The sequence below is a fragment of the Helianthus annuus genome, chromosome 3, assembly GCF_002127325.2.
Source record: "Helianthus annuus cultivar XRQ/B chromosome 3, HanXRQr2.0-SUNRISE, whole genome shotgun sequence".
Classification (NCBI taxonomy): Eukaryota; Viridiplantae; Streptophyta; class Magnoliopsida; order Asterales; family Asteraceae; genus Helianthus; species Helianthus annuus.
The window spans coordinates 52,981,428-52,988,171 of NC_035435.2; the positions used below are offsets into that span (position 1 = coordinate 52,981,428).

At 35.4% G+C, this 6,744-nt stretch overlaps 1 long non-coding RNA gene across 1 annotated transcript; it reads left to right on the plus strand.

Annotated features, from left to right (window-relative positions):
• Positions 1-3,435: 3,435 nt before the first annotated feature.
• LOC110927628 lies at positions 3,436-6,140 on the plus strand. The gene is made up of 3 exons (XR_002585777.1): positions 3,436-3,593; positions 4,273-4,337; positions 5,940-6,140. It is a non-coding gene; the product is annotated as an uncharacterized LOC110927628 (long non-coding RNA).
• Positions 6,141-6,744: the final 604 nt, after the last annotated feature.

Here is a 6,744-nt window from a genome sequence, read left to right on the forward strand (position 1 = left end):
GACTTGAAAAGGGTTTCCGCCGGAAAGCAACGACGGATTTTGTCGATTTGAGGGTCGGTAAAACAACACCTCTCGGTAGGGGAATCCTTGATGATCCCTTGACCCTTCAAAGGGCTGTTCTTCTTAGGATCCTTACAGGGAGAGTTCCGGAGCAACATCTTTTACAGAACGATGGAAAGAGAAAGAGAAACTGAACAAGCAAGAAGAAGATAAAGGGGAATACCTGTTCAAATCCTCTGATCGCGGTTAAAAGGGAAGAATTCTTGAATTTAAATGCAAACGATCCTATCCATATCTCTATTTATAATCATGATTGTGCAGGGCTGTCACCTCAATGACGTCAGATCGCAACGGATAGTTCCATCTTAACGGCTATATATCCGTTGAGTTAGTTAGAGCTAAGACCGGCAAAATATAACTCGTTTATATTGCATAAATACTCCTTATATTTTGGGGGCAATTGTTAGGGCTGGATTTTTATGACCTATGATCCTTACTTGGTATCCTAACAAGTGATCCTTGTTTCTTTGGCAGATAGTGATCCTCAGAAGAGCTCCAGGATAAGGATCACTGAACATCCTAAGGATCCTCATACTAACGATTGTTCTCTTTGGATTTAATGTTATTTTACAGGAATTACGAGTTGGACCTGGTCTTAGCAACGTAATCAAGGAACCTGTCACGCTAATTTTGCACATGCATAATCAAAGATGGACGTTATGAAGAATATGGAAACTCAGCACAATTTAAGGGCAATTAGTTAGGCTAAATTTACTTCTATTTCTAAAGGGGTAATGAGCTAGTAGTTAGGTGATTTACCTAAAATACAACCACACACGCTTATATAAATGGCACTCTTCGGCATTTAGAAGACACAACACATTTCTCACACGCTTTAGCATACGATACTATAGTGATCCTTGTACCTAGCTCGTTACCATCCGAAGTTGTAAACATTGTTTGTTATATTGAAGTTTGGTGATCGGTAGTTTCCATCACCCGAGGTTTTTTATGCCGGAGATCATTCATTGATCAAGGGCTTTTTCCTCGTATAAATCCTTGTGTCACTTGTGCAATTTTCATTATAGTGATCCTTATCTTAGTTCATCATACCAAGCATCATTCCCCGTTTACAAAGAGTTTGGTTGCATTATCCTTGTGTGATTTTTGACCAAAACAATAACCTATTGCATAAGTAACAGAAACGAAACTTTTATAGCAGAGTTACTAACTTATATAACCAGAATCTCCTAACCATACATGTGTATCTGAAATTCATAACTAAGGTCATGACTATACTTGTCAATTACCTTATATATGTGCCCTAATGGTCCTTTTATAACGTATCTTAATAAAATATCTTACCGTACGAAAAGTCAATAGAGACTTACGGATACTTAGAGTGACTATTAGTACTGATATTTCCTACGTGGCGGACGATGAGGAGGCATCTATAAGAATAGACATAGGAGTTAAACCAAATAAGAGATCAAGTTGAATCCTATCATAGATATCTACCCATTCCTCCCAGGTCTTAATTACTATCTTCAAGTTTTCTACAGGAAAGAGCCTTTGCTCTGATACCATAGCTGTAACACCCCAACCCGGAAGGGCTGACGTGTCACAATAACGGTAACATAAACAAAAGTCATAATTCCATTATTTGATAAGGATACAACCACACGACCATTAAAATTAAGATTAATATACAAGCGGAGATATTCATCTTAATTAACTAACATCTTCAGATTTATTCCTAGGCTTTATTCTTCTCTCTTTTCCCCTCCCAAAGTAACCTGTGGACCTGTATATACAAAAAGTTTATGGAATGAGCCGAATGCTCAGTACGGAATTTTAGGCTCAAATAACAAAGAATGCTTTATATGAAATCTTATCCGGATGGAACCTTATGCGAAAATGATACGATGCAAGAACATAATTTCATAATCATATCTTACGGATGTACCCATGAGCAAACTTAAAACGTGACAATACACAGGTAGCTACTCCTGCATAATTATCACATGAGATGGCGAATTGGCATACCCGTTATCCACCTCCTTATACTTAAATCCTAGGATCGATCCATACGCCTCCTAATAGCCTTATGTACCACACTTGTACTTAAGAGACACCGTGAACTGATCTCTCCGTCACGGATGGAGCACATGATGTTGATGCCACAACAACATGCTCGTGGGACACTCCACGAGAAGCGATACTCAGGGTATCAGAGTACAAATGGTCTTATTCACATAACTTATAAAACTTATTTTCATAACAAAACGGAACATATATTGGAACATGCGATAATGAGTATAACAACATAATACTATCGCATGACATGAAAGTTAAATCAAATGTTTAGGATAGGAATCGAAAGGACTGTCAAATGAATCGATAATCAAAGACGTGAGGAGTTTTTTAAAAGATATAGTAACTTAGTGGTTTATAACAATTTGAATATGAAGCAATAAAGAGTGGGGTAAGGATCCGTACCTTAATAACTCCAAGGTGAAGCTACCTTGTGCTAATATTTTAGATTTATATGGGCAGAGTTTAGACTATTGATTAATCTTTTAACCTAATTTAAATAACATGCACACAAACTAGGTTAGTAACTTAATACAGCTTTTACGATAACTCACGAGATCAAATTCTCACAACGAACGACAAAGTGCGATACTTAAACATCCATCGAATTAACGACGAACGACAAAGTACGATACTTAAACTCATCCATCGAATTAACGACGAACGACAAAGTATAACCCTAATGTGGGCGGCACTTAAACATCCATTGGATATATTGATCAGTCGGAAAATGAATTGTAATAGCGATCGAGTTATTACCCTGATTGTGGCAGCACTTCGTGAATTAGTGTGTGTTGTGGACTGATTTAACTATAACTCGACGTACACAGAACTTATGAGCGTCATTTCAACTTCCCAGATCAAGTCCCAATGTCCTCTATTTATACTAATTTTTGGGACATGCCTACCTACCTGCTTGACATGCCTACCTACCTGCTTGATTGACATGCCTACCTACCTGCTTGATTGACATGCCTACCTACCTGCTTGATTGACATGCCTACCTACCTGCTTGATTGACATGCTTGGGTGTCTTAATTAGGGTTTTCTAGTGGTTAATTTATAAATTACTATTATTCTTTTTATTTCTAGAATAATGATTTTAAATTTATGGGCATTACATTATAAAAGGCTCGGGCTACCGAGACTTGAATTAAATCAGGCCAGTTATACTCTATGACGACCCGGAACCCGATTTTATTAAGTAGTACATTTTTAAGTATGACATGAAATAAAAGTAACTAAGTTAGTTATATGATGAGTCAAATACTAAAAGGTAAGTGGGTTAAGGTTGGACAAATGAAAGTTTAATGATTAAAAGCTGAATTTAAAAAACACACACACACACACTGGTGTGTGTTTTAGTCGACCAAAGAGAGAGAGAAAGCGAAAGAACACCAAAAACCTAATTTGAAGAATCTAGAGAAATCAAGATGAAATCTGAGTGTTTGGCATGCATGATTAAAGATTTCAAGCCACTAACATCATTTATACATAAGGTATGTGGTGAATTTCATTATGATGAATTTTGATGTCAAATGGGTTTTGATGATATGATGAAATTGATTATGTACGGATGTTCATAAGCATCATACTAGTTTGTAGGTGTAAAATACTTGAACAATTTAGAGGCTTAAGTATATGTTCATACTTGACATGAAATGGGTTTTGTATGATATAAGGAAATCGATGTTATATTGATGTTGAAATCATCATGTATACAATAATATGTGAGGAACTTGAATAATTTAGGTGTTCGGATGAATGTCTAATTATATGGTGAAATGGGTTTTTTTGCATATGAGATGAAACCCCCAATTTCTAATGTCATAATTTGATGAAATATTTTATGATGCTTGAAATTTTATGTTAACTTGATGTTGTTAAGTATATAAATTTGTTGAATTGGAAGAAATATGGTAATTTTGTATGATAAAGTTAGCTAATATGATAGACTAAAAATGATGCCTACCAAGTGTATGATAAAATGTTTAAATGAGTTTATTAAACTTGTTAATGCATTTGCATATATCATTTGGCAGTTTGAATTGACCCATAATAGAATTGGATGAAAAAAAAAGATAGTATATAAGTCCATAAGGTGATGGTCATGATGTAGGATGACTAATCTAACCATATTATGGATATTATATAATAGTTTGACACTTGACAACCTAGGTGGGAGCTTGGAAATGAATGGTTCAAATGGATTAAAGGCGCGAGGAAGCTCGAACGGACGCAAGGTAAGTAAACCTTAGAACTCCTAGAATAGAATTACAACCTACGTGACGGAAAGTATTTTGGTGATTAATGAGAAAATGTTAAAATGTGACCCTATGGTGTCAACCATAACGGGTCAAACGAGTAAAATGGTGTGTAACCACATATTGTGTTTTGTCAAAAAAAAAATAGTTGTTGACAACAAGTAGGTCCGTCACTTGCAGAACTAATTTCAAGGTCTTAACCATTGAGTTTTGACATGATATTCAGTCAGAAATTGTTAAACAACATAAAGGATGTTTGGAAATTTTTATAGACTTTTGTAAAGTCTTTTGACATGGTTGTGCGGGTGTTTCGTCAATAAAATAGTTGTTGACAACAATCAGGTCCGCTACTTGCAGAAGTTATTTCGAGGTCTTAAGCATTGAATTTTGACACGATATTTGGTCAGAACTTTTTAAACAACATAAAGGATGTTTGGTAATTTTTATAGATTTTTCTAAATTCGTTTGATGTGGTTTTGCGGGTTTTTCGTCAATAAAATAAATGTTGACAGCAAACAGTTCTGCTATTTCAAGAAGCTATTTCGAGGTCTTAACCATCGAGTTTTGACACAATATTTGACCAGAAGTTGGATTACAACAAAAAGGATGTTTAGTAATTTTTATAGATTTTTATAAAGTTGTATGACGAGGTTTTCGCGGATGTTTTGTCAATAAATTAGTTGTTGACAGCAACAGTTCCGCTACTTGCAGAAATTATTTCGAGGTCTTAACAATCGAGTTTTGACACGATATTTGACCAGAAGTTGGCTTACAACATAAAGAATGTTTCGTAATTTTTATAGATTTTTCTAAAGTTTTTCGACGAGGTTTTCACGAATGTTTTGTCAATAAATTAGTTGTTGACAGCAACAGTTCCGTTACTTGCAAAAATTATTTCGATGTCTTAACTATCGAGTTTTGACATGATATTTGGCCAGAAGTTTTTTAACAACATAAATAATGTTTGGTAAGTTTTATACATTTTTATGAAATGTTCAATGCGGTATATGCCGATGTTTTGCCAAAAAAATAGTGGTTGATAGAACAATGTCTGATAATTTTACAACGAGTTCAAATGCCCACTATTTTAATCAAAACCTTTAAAGGTCTCCGGGTTGCAGAAGGGCTAAAGTTGATTAAAATTCCCCCGGATGATGAATCGGACAAACTGGCCTTATAGGTAGAATAAAAATGATTCTTATAAGTGGGATAAACATTTTCGGTAGCGTAAAAGTGGGCATAAGCTTTTGGCTTAATGCCTACTAATGGGTCGTTTTTGGTAAACGTTATATTGGAAGAAATCAATGAAAAATATAAGGCTTGTCTAATGTAAACAACCGTAATCGAGTTATGGTTGATGGAAATAATTAGCATGTTGGTTATAAAGAGGAAGGCATGTTTTAGAGTGTGAAATGCCTCCTAACGGGTCAGTTGGGTAACAGGGAATAAATGGTTGCCTGTCGCGCAATGCGAGAGCACTATGTTTCAGCAAAAAGTTATTTTCTTCCGTCGTTTTAACCCGCAATGACTATTTAACTTAAAAACTAATGGGTTTTAGTGTTTATGATAGGTTTTCTCTAGACTGGAACTGGACGGAAGGACGACCAAGCACGCGAAGAACCGAACATTCTGAAACCGCGATCTTTCGGAAATAATCATGAGAAGAATGAAGCATGATCATGCTTAACAAATTTCAAGCATAAAACCTTAATGTTCTTAAACTGTAATTAAGTGTATAGTCCGTTATGTCAGTTCGTTTCGGTTATTAATTAACCCAGACGTATAAATTCTATGTTTTATGTAAAAAAAATTGGGACCAAATTATCCGCGTTTTTATTAAAATATTAGATAAAACGGGTTAGAGTGTTACATATCCATTCATTTTCGCTTCTGAAGAAATACCCACTAGGAAATGAATAATCCATTCATAATCCTTCATTTTCACTTCTGAAGAAATACCCACTGGGAATCTATTCGTAATCCTTCATTTCCACTTCTGACGAAGTTTCCACCGAGGAAAATGAATCATCCTTTCATTTCCGTTTCTGAAGAAATACCCACTGGGAAATGAATAATCAATTCATAATCCTTCATTTCCACTTCTGACGAAGTATCCACTGAGGAAAATGAATTATCCATTCATTTTCTCTTCTGAAGAAATACCCACTGGGAATCTATTCGTAATCCTTCATTTCCATTTCAACAACCACAACCAACCCTGCCCAACCATCCAGTTCAAAGTATTCAAAATTATGACTACAGAACGAGATAAGGATTAAAATAACATAAAATATAAAAACAAAAGATACTTCCTTCGGCTCCTGCTGCATCCTTCATCCCCACACTACTCATCATCATCACTCTCCTCTTCCTCTTCATCACCTCC